A 17,094-nucleotide genomic window follows, 5' to 3' on the forward strand; every position below is an offset into this window, starting at 1 on the left:
CAGAGTCTTTTCATTCCCCCTCATTGCCTCTTCCCTTCTACAGTAGTAGAAATCGCCACCAATTTCTACTACTGTCTATATGTACTGGGAGCAGCTGCGTTGGGACCAAATGATGGGAGGGAAAGTCATGAATTGAAAATTACTAAGGGCCCCCAGTTGAGTCTTTGGACTGAAAGGATTTATGTGGGGTAGTTTTAAGAACAGAAAGAGCTGAAAGAAAGGAGGCTGTGACAGTTCTCAGACCCTCATTAGAAGGAGACCATCAGCAGTTTCTTCTTGCAAAGTGCAGCTATGGTTTGCAAAATCCTTAGTGAGATAAGCCTTTTCCTCAGGACAGTTTTTCCTGATTGCTCAAACAAAGTCAAGTCTCTGAGTTACGGTCCCCTGGTGTCCTGTTGTTTTCTAATCATCTTAATATATTTACATTACTTATTGGAGTGATTATTTTTTTGCCTTAATACCTGACTCTTCCACTTTACTGGAAGAGTCCAAGCAGCCAGGACGGTATTTGTTCATCGCCACTGTATCCTCGTGGTTAGCATTGCGCCTGAGATGTAGTGGGTGGTTAGTTAGTATTTACTGACTGAATTTAATACCCTGTGAGAAAGGTAGGGGTGTTACTCTAAGGCGCATGCCATCACAAGGTCATGGAGGCTGTGCAGAGCATACATTTTCAGAGTGTCATCTGGGGACCCCGGGAGTCCCCAACAATCTTACGGGGGTTCCTTGAGGTAAAAACTATATTTGTGACAAAATACTAAGATGTCATTTGCTTTTTTCACTCCCATTCTCTCATGAGCTTGGAGTTGAGTTTTCTGGAGGCCGTTTGATGTGAGATAATGTACTCTGATGACAAATGGAATATATGCTTGTCTATTCTTGAGCTTTAAGTATTTCAGTTTTAATTTCTAATATGGTGATTGATATAACCCATAGAAACAAAAGCTCTTTGGGATCCTCAATACTTTTAAAGACTGTGAAGGGATCCTGAGACCAAAATGTCTGAGGATTGCTGACAGAGCATTAGCATGCCTCAAGTCCAAAGGCCTGGGTTCAAATCTGGGATGTGTGTGTTCTTAGTTGAACTACAGAAGCCCTTTGTGGCTTAGTGTTCTCATCAGTAAAAGAGGGTAACTAGAAAACTAATCACGTCAGGGGCTGGGCATGGTGGCTCATGCCTGTAATCCCACCAGCACTTTAGGAAGCCGAGGCGGGCAGATCACCTGAGCTCTGGAGTTCAAGACCAGCCTGGCCAACATGGTGAAACCCGTTCCTACTAGAAGTATAAAAAAAATTAGCTGGGAGTGGTGGCAGGTGCCTGTACTCCCAGGTATTTGGGAGGCTGAGGTGGGACAATCTCTTAAACCTAGGAGGTGGAGGTTGCAGTGAGTGGAGATTGCACCACTGCACTCCAGCCTGGGTGACAGGGTGAGATACTGTGGTCTCAAAAACAAACACCAAAAAAACTAATCACATTGCATGTAAGGTTGTGAAGAGGATTAAATAGGAGTTGATTCCTATCAAAAGTAACTAGAACACTGCCTGGTACACAGTGTTCTTTGAAGATTAGCTAGCACGGAGGCCCAGAGACATTGAGACCTATTCGAGGTCATACTGGAGTGGGTGGCAGAGCCCTGAGCCATTGATTGGTAGGACGGAGGGTTCGTTTAGCTCCTTCCATGGCTGAACTGGGTGGTGAGAGGGGGAGGGGGCTTTCTCCCACAGCTGGACCAGGAAGCCAGGAAAAAGGAGGTGTGATTGGTGACTGCACAAGCCACCAATCCCTGCCTATAGGGCCTGAAAGAGGTGCTAAGTGGGAGGACGAGAGCCCCAGGGACAGAGACTTGGCCAGCCTGCCTGGGAAGGGAAGGGCTTTTGGGCACGGGGTTCTGGCACCTGCCTTAGTGAATGCAGCAGCGCTGGCCCTGGTCAGGGAGAAGCTTCAATTCCTGGAAATGCACATCAGCACATTTGTTACTGTCTTATCAGCAAAGTGCAGAAGCAGCCAGCGAGGGACGAATCCTGTTCCTCATGACGAAATGCCCTTCTGGTCAAATATGAGAAATGTTTAAGGAATGAGTTCCTAACCCTGGTGTGAAAACAGATGTTGGATTCTCTGTCTTTTTTTCCTTTCCCCTCTGACATAGTTTGGGAAGGCAGGGCGAGAGTCAAACATTTGAGCCCTGGAGTGATGTCAGGAGAGACGCTTCCCGGTCAGGCTGCAGGAATTGGGAGAGCCTCCATCCACTCCCCTGTTCTGCAGAAGAAGAAACTGAGGTCCGCTTGGAGAGGGAAGGAGGTGCCCAAGGTCACACAGCTTGGCTAGGGATCTCCTTGGCTAATTAATGCCTGATATAAGATTGGCAATAGTCACAAAATTAGGACTGACAATCTTGAATGGGTCCATAAAAACATGGGCTTGGAAAAAATGATGACGAGGGCAAAGGCTTACTTGATAATTTATTTTTTATTCTTTTAAATAATCAAAATGTCCTTTTTTCCTCAAAAATAATGTTTATAAGGGAATAGAAGCCCCTACTGAGGGTATGTATTCAGCCCCCACATCTGCCAGGTTGAAGGATTGACTCATGGAAATAGGTCAGGCTTTGGCATCAAGAAGAACGAGGGTTAAAAATCCTGGATCTGTCAATCAATTGCTGTGCGATCTTGGGCAAGTTTATGAGCCTCAGTTTCTCCTTTATAAAATGGGGATAATGATGCTTTCTTAAAAAGAATGTTGTGAAGAAAGAATTATGGCTGGGTGTGGTGGTTTATGCCTGTAATCCAGCATTTTGGGAGGCCGAGTGAGTGAATCATTTGAAGTCAGAAGTTTGAGACCACCCAGCCTGGCCAACATGGTGAAACCCTGTCTCTACCAAAAATAGAAAAAGTTAGCTGGGTGTGGTGGCGCATGCTTGTAGTCTCAGCTCCTGGGGAGGCCGAGGCAGAAGAATCGCTTGAACCCGGGAGGTGGAGGTGGCAGTAAGACAAGATTGTGACACTGGAATTCAGCCTGGGCAACAGAGTAACACACACACACACACACACATGCACACACATGCACAAAAGAAAGAAAAAGTAAAAGTAGAATTACTATTAGAAGCTGACTATGTAAAATACATCTATGTGCCAAACCCTATGCTATATTCTTTCATGGATTATAGACATTGGATTCTCCAAAGAACTAAATAACTATAAGTCCCACGCTATAGATAAGGAAATGGGGACCTAGTGAGGTTAAGTATCTGCTCACTTAAGGTCACTGGGACAGTAAGAATCAGAGGTGGGATTTGACCCACACCATCTGATTCCACAGCCTGCATTAACCCATGTAATTGGCCTAGGATGACAGCAGCACATGTAAGCCAATATTGGTGCCATGATCTGAATGTTTGTGGCCTCCCTTCCCCCCCAGATTTATATGTTAAAATTGTACCTACAAAGTGATGGCATTAGGAAATTAGACCTTTAGGAAGTGATAAGGTCAAAGGACAGAGTCCCCATGAATGGGATTAGTGCCTGTATAAAAGAGGTCACAGAGAGCTAGGCTCCATCTATGAACCAGGAAGCAGGCCCTCACCAGACATGGCTCTTGGACTTCCCAGCTTCCAGAACTATGAGAAATAAATTTCTGTTGTTGATAACCCTCTCTGTGGGATTGTGTTAGCAGCCCAAACAAACTAAGACAATTGGTGTCATTAAAAAAATTATATTTCATTTCACTTGGCTTATGTAGCATTACAAAGGCCTTATCACTCTGAGAGCATCATTGAAAAGAAGCTGGGAAAGCAGTACCATGAAATATCCAGAAACAAAATCCAAAGTCTCTTTGGTGTGTGGGATGAGGAGCTGATACTGTAGTTCTAACCTAGGAATGCCACCTGGAGGGGTTTGAGAAAAATAAAGTCTCCTGAGTTAATCTCTGTATCATAAAATTAAGGATCGCAATCCTATATTGAACCCCTATTATGGATATTCCCGGGTAAATGAAACTATCTTATTGCTGTGCTTTGAGCAGGACTTATACAACCCAGTGGAGAAACATTTGTTATCTCATGCTGATCACAAGGTTAGGTTGGCGTTAATATAAGTGCCTTGATTAAAACAAATGGATCATTACACAATAAACATCTTTGTTCTTATGAATGGTTGCATCCTTTTTCAGTATGTGTGGCTCATAGGAAAGAAGTCACAGCAGGGTCCCTCCATGATGACAACGTTGGGAGTCACTCAGCTGAGAGTTGTATCCATTTCAGGTTGTTATTTGAAACATACATATTTATTCATTTATTTTATAGGGATGTGGTTTTGCTATGCTGCCCAGGCTAATCTCAACAAACCTCTGAGCTCAAGCAATCCTCCCACCTCAGCCTCCCAAGTAGCTGGGACTACAGACACAAACCCCTGGGTCCAGCTTATTTCAAAGCTGTTTTCTTTTCTTTTTTTTAGACTGAGTCTTGCTCTCTTGCCCAGGCTGGAGTACAGTGGTGTGATCTCAGCTCACTGCAACCTCTGTCTCCCAGGTTCAAGTGATTCTCCTCCCTCAGCCTCCTGAGTAGTTGGGATTACAGGCGCATGCCACGATGCCCAGATAATTTTTTGTAATTTTAGTAGAGATGGGGTTTCATCGTATTAGCCAGGATAGTCTCAATCTCCTGACCTCATGATCTGCCTGCCTTAGCCTCCCAAAGTGCTGGGATTACAGGCATGAGCTCAGCTTCAAGGTTGTTTTCTGAGCAGAGACTGTCCACATTGGCAAGGAAGTTCAGAAAACGATGAATGACCCATTGATCTCTGATGTCTGCAAAACTCCTGATTACTAAAAAGAAATTGAAGTCTATCTGCTCCACTGCATCATTAAAGGAACAGGTGGAGCCAAGAGAGTAGACAGGGCTTGTTCAGGACCACCAGGGAAATCCAGGCAGGTGTGGGGCTTCTGAGACCTTGTTCTTGTCACAGTGGTTTTCAGATGTCTTGATGAGTTCTACAGAAGCAGGACTTTGGATAGGAAGCCCTTGTTATTCAATAACCTGTGAAAGCTTCCCTGAGAAAGTGACTTAAACTAAAAACAAACAAATAAATAAATATAACACACAGAAAATTATACCACAGGTGTACAGTTCAATGAATTTTTATGAACTCATTCAACCAGCCCCCAGATCATGAAATAGGACATTACTAGCAACAAAGAACCCCACCCCCACCCACCTTCCCATCTCATGAAACCTTCTAGTAACGACCACTCCTTTAAGGGATTATTATAGTCCTGACTTCTAACACCAATATGGCTTGGATGTTTGTCCCCTCCAAATCTTATGTTGAAATGTGATCCCCCGTGTTTGTGGTGGGGCCTGGTGGCAGCTGTTTGGATCAAGGGAGCAGATCCCTCATGAGTGGTTTAGCATCATCCCCTTGGTGTTAAGGGAGTAGTTGTCACTCTGAGTTCACATGAGATCTGGTTGTTTAAAAGAGAGTAGCACCTTCCCCCTGACCTCTTGCTCCCACTCGCACCATTTGACACCAACTGCTCCCCCTTCTGCTATGATTGTAAGCTTCCTGAGGCCCTCATCAGAAGCCAAGCAGATGGTGATGCCATGCTTATACAGCTTGCAGAACTGTGAGCTACTTTTCTCTATGAAGTAGCCAGCCTCTGGTATTTCTTTATAACACTGTAAGAACATCCTAATACACTATAGATTGCCTGATTTTGATCTTCTTATAAATGAAGCCTCATGAGGTATACATCAGGTAAAGATGTCTGACTTCCTCATGATATGGTTTGGCTGAGTCCCCACCCAAATCTCATCTTGAATTGTACTCCCATAATTCCCATGTGTTGTCGGAGGGACCCAGTAGGAGATCGTTTGAATCATAGGGGCAATTTCTCTCTTACAGTTCTTATGGTAGTAAATAAGCCTCATGGTTTTATCAGGTGTTTCCACTTCTGCATCCTCCTCATTTACTCTTGCTGCCACCATGTAAGAAGTGCTTTTTGCCTCCTACCATGATTCTGAGTCCTCCCGAGCCATAACTGTAAGTCCAATTTGACCTTTTTTTCTTCCCAGTCTCAGGTATGTCTTCATCAGCAGTGTGAAAACAGACTAATACAGCTCAACATTATGTTTGTGGTATTTATTCATATTTTTACATGGAATTTTAGATTGTACATTTCACTGCTGGATAGTATTCTATTCTAAGAATTCATCATTTAGTCTAATAATGCTGTTGTGAGCATTCTAATGTGTGTCTTTTTGTGCATGTGTGACCGCGTTTCTATTGGGTGGATACAGGAGTGGAATTGCTTGGAGAGGTGAATTTGAACTGAATTTAACTTTCCAAAAAGGATAGGGGGAAGCTATTGCAGCAGAGGGCAGCGTCTATGCAAACGTATAGTACAAAAGGGTGAGAAACATCTGGGGAGCAGAGTGCCTCAGCGGATTGGGCATATGGTGCCCCTGAAGCCTGAGCAATGGGATGCTCTCTCTGCTGGGATAACCCGCCTTTTCCTCCTCATCTCTACCTGGCTAAGTTCTTGTTCTTTATTCATTTCTAGATCAGCTTTGAGTTCACCATTTCCTGGAACTTTCAGCTGTCTTGGATTAGTTGCCTCTGTATGGGTAGTTACCTCCTCTGAGTTTCTATAGTCTGCTGTGATTCTAGTTAACACAGCACTGCCTCCCCCGTGCTGCCCTTGTTTGTAGGCTAATCATTCTTCTCATTAGACTGTGAGTTCCTTGGAGGGCAGAGCAGAGTTGGCTCGGTGTCATCTGTTTGTACCTTGGACCCACTCTGTTCTTTCTCTACCCTGCTGTTTGTCTAGGAAGCTGACCTCTGTGGACTGCATCAAGAGACACACCCTCTCCTTTGCTTCTGACTTTGGCCATACAAGAAGCCTTCTCAGAAAACCAGAGGAAGAGATGAGAGTGAAAGCAGGTGATCTTTCCCGAAGTGCCTAGTCTGCAGGGTTATCTTGAGTTGGCTGCATTCCCAACAGAAGGTTACAGCTTCTCTCCAGGTAGATGATGTCCCTCTTTAGGTCTAGAGGTACAAAAGTCTCAAAGTACTGCACTATCTTTGCGGTTCTCCTACCATTCAGCCACCCCTGCTTAAATTGTCTTAATTTGTATGTGCCATCTGCTGGGACCCTAATGAGGCACGCATTTTATTCATGTCCATATCCACCTAGGACACTGCCTGGTACATGCTAGGGATCAAGGAAGGTTTATTGATTAAATAAATAGGGAAATGTGAGAGGCTGAAGATGTAGAAGCTGACCAGTAGCCAATAGTGAAGAACTCTGAATGTCCTTTTGTGAAGTTTAGAGTTTCATTTTTAAGACCAGGTGTTACAACTCCAAGTATGGTAGAGGTCAGGCAATGCAGGTGAAATTGCGGCGTACTAGGAAGTGAGTGCTGTCTCTTCTACACCTCTCCTACTCAGCACCAGCACATTAAATGCTCTGCAAGAATTGCAACCCAGAAAGGTCAGATCTTCTGATTTTTTTAGAAATCAGAATTTTAGGTGGACTGACTGCTAAGTTTTAAGTGTTGTCAATATTTAACATTTAAAAATACTTCTTACTGGCAAACAAACATGTGGCTGCCAATCTGTAAGTCTCTGTAGCCAGTAGGGACCCACTGAACAGTGTGAAGACAGGCAGTGAGACGGTCAGATATCACACAATGCCGTGAAAAAGATATCCCCAGTGGATGAGCTGCAGAGACCAAGAGCCTTTGATCTCTGTTTCTGAAGTGGTTTGAATGTGCTGAGAGGCACTTACACTGAGAACACGAATCTTTCTCCATGACGGATAGTTTTTTAAAATCAGTTTTTTAATTCTAAAAATAGTGTTTGGTGGATTTCTCTACTTCAGTCAGGTTCCCAGCCACTTTCTCTATTTCTGCTTCAAGCTAGGAGCTCTGAGTTCTTTTGGGTTTTATCAAATTATATACTGTGCAAAGGCATCATTTCACCAACAGATGGACTTAATGTGCATGAAAATACATGCCTTTTAAAGAAACTAAATTAGTAGTTCCACTTCTTTTCCCTTTTATTAAAGACAGAGTTCTAGGAGAGCTCTCTGCCATAAAGTCAGACTTTATAGACATCAGCAAAGTGAGATTTATTTGGTTAAAAATCGAGCTGAACATCAGAGAAGTCTTTTGCAACAGTGAACCTGCAGGTTTAAGTAGAGATTATGAGGGTGCTGGCCCCTGGACCCTGCCTAGTTTAAAAAACAGAAGACGGAGAAGAAAAGCTTTCAAATCTAACTCTTTAAGAGTTGAAGTTTCTCTTGAAATAATGGGTTGATTGCTTCCTTCCGTAAGAGGCAAAATAGCGCAAAGACTGTGGAAGTTAAATGAAGCAGGAAGTGCCCCATCCATGGGGCACTGGAACTGGAGTCAAAAGACCTGGGTTCTAGTCCCAGTTTTATCACTAACCCATCCTGGCTTATCTCACAAGTCCCCTCTCCTCTCAGACTCTCTGCTTTCTCATTTAGGATGTGGAATCTGTCTACCCCATAGCGTTATAGTCAGAGAAGTAAAACAAATGGTGTAAAGAAAAGCACCTTTATTTCTATGCTTTTATTGTTTATGTATCTATTTATTATGTGAACAATAATGAGCGTATTCCCACTGTGAATTTCAGACAATATGCCATCAATGCAAAAGCTCTCTTTGGGTTCCCTTTGTTCCAATCCAGAATGATTGGCAGTAACTATTAGCAGTTTGATATGTATGTGTCCTTGAGTCTTTGTATAAAATCATATACATATAGATACACAACACTCTTTATCACATAAATAAAATTATGCTATACATACCACATATTTTATTCTACTAAATAAAACTTCTATGTCAGAATATACAAATCCGCCACATTCTGTTGGAGGGTTTCACAGATGCCATAGTTTGGATGCACCACGATCCTTTTAACCATTCCCTATGAATGGGTAATATGGTGCTTCTAGTATTTCACTGTTACCAGAAAATGCAGTGGATGCTTTTTTGTACCCATGTGAAACTATTTCCCTTGGGTAGGTACTAAGAACTAAAACTACTTGATCAAAGAGAATACACATTTAATTTTTATAGATACTGCCAAATTGCCCTCCACAGTCTGCTGATGTGTGATCCTACAAGCAGTATTTAAGAACATTCCTTTCACCTCTCCCTTCCTGACACTGGATAGTATTAGTCTTTTGATTTTTACCAGTCTGATGAGTGAAAAATAGAATTTTGCTGTCATTTTAATTAGCACTTGCCAGATAACTAGCAAGGCTGGTAACTTTTCAGACCTTTACTGGCTCTCTCTAAAGATGAGTATCTTGCTATGTGTTAGAATAGCTAACATAAAAAGCATGGTTGTAGTAGAAAGAATGGTGTATGTGGGAGAGATATTGGCTCACATTCTAGCTCTTGCATTCAGAGGTTTGGTAGCTTTTGGCAAGTTACTTCACTTTTTTTGGGCTTTAGTGTTCCCATCTGTAAAATGGGAAATATATTGTTATAGACTGAATTTTTGTGTCCTCCAAAGTTCGTATGTTGAAGCCTTGACACTCAATGTGATGGTATTTGGAGATAGGGCCTTTAGAAGGTAATTAGGTATAGATGAATGAACCAGGAAGACGGCTCTCACTTGAAACCAAATTGGCTGGCACCTTGCTCTTGGATTTCCTAGCCTCTAGAGCTGTGAGAAACGACTTTCTGTTGTTGAAGTCACCCAGACTAAAACATTTCATTATGGCACCCTGAGCCAGCTAAGACACATATTATACCACCATTTCCTAGACTGAGGATTGTTATGAGAATTAAATGTGAATGTGTATGGAAAATTTTTTGTGATCGTGTATTAGTCTGAGTTCTCTAGAAAGAGCTGATGGTATAGTGCAGTCCGAGTCCAGAGGTCTGAGACCGAGGAGAGCTGATGGTATAAGTTCCAGTCCAAGTCTGAGTCTGAAGGCAGAAGTCCTGTGTTCCAGCTTGAAGGCAATCAGGCAGATTTTGTTCTGTTCAATTCAGGGCTTTGACAGGTTGGATGAGTCCTAAGTGCAATCTGTTTTACTTAGTCTACTAATTCAAATATTAGTCTTATCTAGAAGATCCCTCACAGATAAACCCAGAATAATGTTTAACCAAAGATCTAGGTACCCCATAGTCCAGTTGAGTTGACTCATGAGATGAGCCATCACATCTGGACAAAGATATGGATTTTGTTGTTGTTCATTTAACCTGCTGGGGAAAGAGTGATTTCTAATCCTCATCCTCTCATCATTTTCCCCTTATTTAGTATACACTGACAGCAATGACTGTGTAGCTGTTGAAAAAAAAATTTTCTGTTTTGTCTTTATTCGTGGTAATGATTATTTTGTACGGGGAAGAAAGTTTGGGATGGATTTGGACAAAATCTCCAGATATGAGTGCCTTTGTTTGTTCTTCTTCCTAACGCACAAGTATCTGACCCAACACTTCCTCTGTAAAGAGACCCCAGAAGTTCCCTTCAAAAAGCAATGTACAGGTACAGCCTCCTATTGGCTCATGGGTATATCTTGTTCTAGACACGCTTCTTTCAGACTAGCTTGCCGATCCTCACTTGGCCTCTCTCTTATTCATCTTCGCAATTCCCAAAAGGCCTGTTATTAGTCAGCCAGTAGGGGCTCCATAATTATTGGCTGAATTCTGACAATATGGAAGTGGACATTCTGCCAGGCCTAGCTGTGTGTATTTCCTCCTCTGAATCTAAACAAATGAGATGTTAGAGCACTGGCTCTAAGCAGTTTCAAAACTGTAGCTGCATAGAGAATCACCTGCAAAGTTTGTAAAATTCTCAGTGCTCAGGATGCACCCAGGTCCAATTAAGGATTAATTAAGTCAGAATCTTGGAGAGTTAGACTCAGGCATTCTTGCTTTTTAAAGCTCCTCAGTTGATTCTAACTTGCATCCTCTGCCGTAGAGGTTAGATTGGTTCTTCTCCAGGCTATGGGTTATCAGCCTAAGATTTTGCATACTGGATACCAGATAATCTGTTGTTATAATAATGTCCTTAGAAGGAAAACTTTGTAATTTTTTTTTCTGTTCTCCAATCTTCTATCCTGAAAAACTTTGTAATTTTATAAAGAAAGGTCAACTTATAATAGCAATAGTAATTTTACTGCAGTCCAAAGTTCAAAAGTTATATTTCAGAAATGAGGCCTTAATCCAAAGGAGAACAATATTTGGCAGAAGAAGGCTGTAAAAATTTACCAGCAAGCAAGTAAATAAAGAACCTAAGAGTCATAGAGCATATGGCAATAAAGAAATGTTAGCCGAGTTGCCTTTTACCAAAGACTAGCCCTCGAACCAACATTGCTATTAATCTGTCACTATCTGGAGAAGCTGGCCTGGTGGCTTATCACAGATTAGATTGTGCCAAAAAGGTATCAGCCTGCTGTTGAGCCAGAAGGCAGCTAGAGGAGGTATGGAAGAGGAAGAAGGAAGATTGCTCCTAGTAAAATCCTGCTCTGGCTCCCTCAAAGTGATTGAATTCATTTAGAATGAGTATTCAAACTCCTGTGCAGAATTACATTCTGCATTTGCATCACCTTTGAACTATATGTTCTGTGCTTGTACATGCATACACATTTCATTCTTACCAGAACAGTGTAAGTGGCGCACAAAACAAACTCAACTGTTTTAAATTCACTTCTTGATATGTAAACATTCTACCAATGCTGTCTACCTTTGGCTCACTAATGAGTAAGGATGGTCTAAAAGGAAACCAGGCTAAGTGGTTGCCTGAAACGGGGAAGTAACACAAGCAAGAAAACATATGACAGGGCTTGTTGGCCATTTGAAGTAAGTTCTGCTTCTGATAAAAAGTATGATCTCTTAGGACAGCCAGTGCCCCCAACCCCTGACCCCAGGCTTACCCAGTTCTAGAAGTGGCACTCTTACTTCGTACTTGATTGAGCCTCACTGAACTTCTACATCTGTTGGTCTGCTTGAATTTTGTGCTCATGAGGCATGCTTGGCACTCCATGTGAACATGTCAGCAAGGAACAGGGGGGCACTGAATCTATTCTGTGCCTGAATCTATTCTGGTAACCTGCATGTTCCCATGTTCCATCAGACTTTGCTTACAAAACACACATTCAAAGCTCAAACTATTAAGAATTTCAAGATGGTGCCAAGAAAGCATTAAAGCAAACATGGATCTCTTCTGGGTGAGGGTTCTCTGGGGCTGCATAGGCTGCACTGCTATGAAGCTGGCCCTGGGTACAGTGGACGAAAATGAACTGCACATGAAGCGACTGCAGCATTTCAGAAACGATTTGGGATGTTGTGTGATATTCATACCTAATAGACTCATACTCCATTTCTGGGGATGTATCTCAATGTTCTAATTAAAGCTTTACTTCCAAAGTTGTTCATGATAGAATTGCCACGAGAGAAGTGAACAACTAGATATAACCTAAATATATAGTAAAAAAAAATCAATTAATTAATTAAATATTTCCTTGATAGAATATTATGCATCCAGCAAAACCCATGGAGATTGTGTCAGTGCATGACGATATTGTTAGGCTTTGTGTCCCCACCCAAATCTCATCTTGAATTATAATCCCTGTAATTCCCATTATCCTCAATTTTAAGGGAGAGACTTGAGAGAGGTGGAGTTAACTGGATCATGGGGACAGTTTCCCCATGCTGTTCTTATGATGGTGAGATCGAATGGTTTTATAAGGGGCTCTTTACATTTTGCTCAGCACTCCTTCTTGCTGTCTTGTGAAGAAGGTACCTTGCTTCTCCCTTGCCTTCTGCCACGAGTGTAAGTTTCCTGAGGCTTCCCCAGCCATGCTGAAATGTGAGTCAGTTAAATCTCTTTCCTTTATAAATTACTCAGTCTTGGGCAGTTTTTTATAGCAGTATGAAAATGGACAAATTTACATGGGAAAATATGTCTGCTTAAATGTTAGTGGAAAAACAAAAAGATGTACTATTTCTTGCTACATGCTCTGATTTCTGATTTCATATATATGTATTTGAAACAATGTTATATATTTATTATATATGTAAAATATATATCTGTATCTTTAAGTAAATGTTAATCAAATACTTCACAGTCTTTGGATATTAGATTATAGGTGCTTTTCTTTATTCTTTATTTTAGTTTCTACTTATTCCAAACTTTACTGTATGATAATTTATTCCTTCACTACATATTGTTTATTTGTTACAGCCTGATCTTTCTGATGCTCCATAATTCTTTAGGGTTTCCGGATAATAAAGCCATCAGTCAATTTCACCTTTTAAATAGTTTATAATATGTGGCATTTTTAGAATTTTTCTCAAAGCAAAATTATGATTGAATAATCTGGCAGGGGAGAAGGGTTCAAGAGGGTTCACTGAAGAGATGAGGCATTTTTTTCTGCCTGGATTTTCATTGCCCTGTGTATTAGTCTATTTTCATGCCACTGATAAAGACCTACCAGGGACTGAGAAGAAAAAGACATTTAATTGTATGTACAGTTCCACATGGCTGGGGAGCCCTCAGAATCATGGCGGGAGAGGTACTTCTTACATCCAGGCAGTAAGAGAAAATGAGAAAGAAGCAAAAGTGGAAACCCCTGATAAACCCATCAGATCTTGTGAGACTTATTCACCATCATGAGAATAGCACAGAAAAGGCCAGCCTCTGTGGCTCAGTTACCTCCCTCTGGGTCCTTCAGAATTCTGGGAGATACAATTCACGTTGAGATTTGAATGGGGACACAAGCAGACCACATTACCCTGCATTAGGGTAGAGTTAATTGAAAGCGTTTTATGATGACAGTGCTGAACTTCAACCAAAAGGACCTAGGTTTAAATCCAGCTCTACCTTGTTCTCTTTGTTTTGTCTTCCTTTTTTTTTTTTTTTTGGTGATGAAAAACACATGATATAAATTTTACCATTTTTATGTGCACAGTTCAGTAATGTTAAGTTTTTTTACATTTTTGTGAAACATCCACTAGGCTTTTATTTAAGCCTTTTTGAGGTATAATTGATCTATAAAAAATCTACATATTTAATGTATACAATTTGATGGGTTTAGATTGTGTGCATCCGCCCATGAAACCACCATCACGATCTAAGTAATAAACATCCATCGCTGTATTAGTCTGTTTTCATGCTGCTGATAAAGACTTACCTGAGTCTGGAAAGAAAAAGAGGTTTAATTGGACTTACAGTTCCACATGGCTGGGGAGACTTCAGAATCATGGCAGAAGGTAAAAGGCACTTCTTAGATGGTGGCAGCAAGAGCAAGTGAGGAAGAAGCAAAAGCGGAAACCCCTGATAAACCCATCAGATCTCATGAGACTATTTCACTGTCACGAGAATATCAGGGGAAGACTGGCCCCCATGATTCAATTACCTCCCCCTGGGTCCCTCCCACAACATGTGGGAATTCTGAGAGATACAATTCAAGATGAGATTTGGGTGGGGGTACAGCCAAACCATATCAATCACATCCAAAAGTTTTCTTGTGTCCTCTATGCTTTTTTTTTTTTAAGAAAATATGGAATGCTTCATGAATTTGCAGGTCATCCCTGAGCAGGGACCAGACTGATCTCTGTATCATTCCTATTTTAGTCTATGTGCTGCTGAAGCGAGCGTTCCAACCTTTTTATTCATGGTAAGAGCACTTAACATGAGATTTACCCTCTGGACAAAATGTTTAAGTTTAAAATACAGTGTTGCTAACTATAGGCATTGTGTTGCACAGCAGATCCCTAGAACTTATTCATGTTGCATATAAAATGTTGCAGCCATTATGGAAAATAATATGGAGATTCCTCAAAAAATTAAAAAATAAAACTATCATAGTACCAGTAACCTCACTTCTGGCTATATATTCAAAACATTTGAAATCAGGATCTCAAAGAGATATTTGCCCTCCTGTGTTTATTGCAGCATTATTCACTGTCTTAGTTTATTTTCTGCTGCTATAACAAAATACCACAGACTAGGTATTTTATAAAGGAAAGACATTTACTTCTCACAGTTCTGGAGACTGTGAATTCCAAGAGCATGGTGCCAGTGTCTGGCCAGGGTTATCATCTGGTAGGAGGTATCACATAGTGAGTGAACGTACAAGACAGATAGAGAAGTGAGCTGAATTCATCTTTTTTATCAGGACTCCTTTGAAAACTAACCCACTCCCATGATAACAGTATTAATTCATACATCAGGGCAGAGACCTCATGACCTCATTATCTCTTAAAGGTCTTGCCTTCCAATACTGTTACAATAACAGTTAAATTTCAATAAGAATTTTGGCAGGGACATTCAAACCACAGCACTCATAGTAGCCAATATATGGAAATGACCTTAATGTCTGTTGATAAATGAATGGATAAAGAAAATATGGTAAATGCACACAGTGGAATATTTTTCAGCCAGTAAAAAAAGAAAGAAATCTTTTCATATGCAACAACATGGATAAACCTGGAAGACATTATGCCAAGTGAAATAAAGCAATCACAGAAGGACAGATATTGTATCATTCCAGCTCTAACCCTTATTAGCTGTGTGATTTTTGAACCTAAGTTATTACAGCTGTAAAATAGGAATGATACTCCTGCCATAAGAAGGTGACTGAGACGACACCATCAGAACATTGAACTGTGCACTGTGCGCACTGAATCTGTCTTAGAAAGGTCATTCTGTGAAATGTTGGTTGTTGGTTGTACCACAAAGCCTCCTACTCCATATTCCTCTGGGGGATTAGCAGGCCAAAGTTTGGCCATTGAAATGGCAAATTGGTTTCCAAATATATTGTTTCCAGGAAAATTATCTTTTCAAAACAGTTTATGGTGTTTCATGTCTCACAAACCACAGTTTATTGTTCATCATTTCTGCTTCACAAGAAGTGCTCTTTTTCTTTTTTAATATTTTAATGTATTCCAAGAAAAATGAAAGATGTTTCCATCACAGTTTAAAAAAAAGCCATCTTTAATTCTAGAGGTGGTCAAACTTAATGAGATACAGGCAACCAGAAAACTTTTATTCAACATTGTAATAAGAGTAAGTCTGCCACGGTAATGTTTGTTCTGCATTCAGTGATTGAATCATTCACTCACACACTCAGCATCTGCTGAGTGACTAGAGCTGAGTATAAGGGTGGAGTGATGAATACGGTGAATAAGGTATGATTCCTCTGCCCCTCTTCCCTGAACCTTTTTTCTCCAGAACACAGGCTTGTAAACTAACAGTATGTTAGCTGTACACAAAGAATTATAGGAGCTGCACCTGGGGGTACCAACTCTGGCTGGAGAAGTTGAGGATGATTTCCATGGGATAGACCTCAGCTATCCCATAAACCCTTCAGAGCCCTTACTCCTACAACGCTTTATAATGTGGTATAGATACAGGCTGGCTCCACCTTCAGGGCATGCACTGCTGGTCAGAGAGGCAGGTGATTTAAAAATATTCTTTTCACCACTGTCAGGACTAGGGCCTAAAGCTTGGACAGGAGGCAAAATGAAACTGTTAGCAAAGCAAAGCCTGGGAATTCCAGATCCTGGGTCCTTATGTGCCCACTGTAACTGAGAACAGCCTTCGGCAAATGTACAAATGGGTTCACTAGGCTAGGGAAATAAGACCTTTGTGATACAAGTTGAGTATCCCTTATCTGAAATGCCTGGGATCAGAAATGTTTTGAATTTTAGTCTTTTTTCAGATTTTGAAATATTTGAATATAGATAATGAGATATCTTGGGGATGGAATACAAATTGAAACACAAAATTCATTTATATATTTCATACACACCTTTTGCAAATAGCCTTAAGGTAATTTTATACAATATTTCAATAATTTTGTATATAAAACAAAGTTTGTGTACATTGAACCACCAGAAAGCAAAAGTATCACTCTCATGCTGGTAAACTTTTGGATTTTTGAGCATTTCAGATTTTTGGATTTTCAGATTAGGGCACTCAACCTGTGTTTTTAAGAGATTGCTCTATGAAGGGAGTAGAGTCATTTTCTGATCACCTAGATCAGAATCACTTGTGGATGCTTGTTAAAAAGCAAATTCCAGGCCAGGTGCGGTGGCTCATGCCTGTAATCCCAGC

General features: G+C 41.0%; 1 long non-coding RNA gene and 1 pseudogene across 1 annotated transcript in view; one reads left to right on the forward strand and one right to left on the reverse strand.

Moving 5' to 3' along the window:
* The window catches only part of LOC128932567 (uncharacterized), a 220,879-nt gene that overhangs the window by 191,847 nt on the left and 11,938 nt on the right, over positions 1–17,094 (forward strand). The gene's annotated exons all lie outside the window — the stretch shown is intronic.
* On the reverse strand, positions 14,531–14,630 carry LOC118148316 (U6 spliceosomal RNA; annotated as a pseudogene).

Source organism: Callithrix jacchus, chromosome 1 (genome assembly GCF_049354715.1).
Source record: "Callithrix jacchus isolate 240 chromosome 1, calJac240_pri, whole genome shotgun sequence".
Lineage (NCBI taxonomy): Eukaryota > Metazoa > Chordata > Mammalia > Primates > Cebidae > Callithrix > Callithrix jacchus.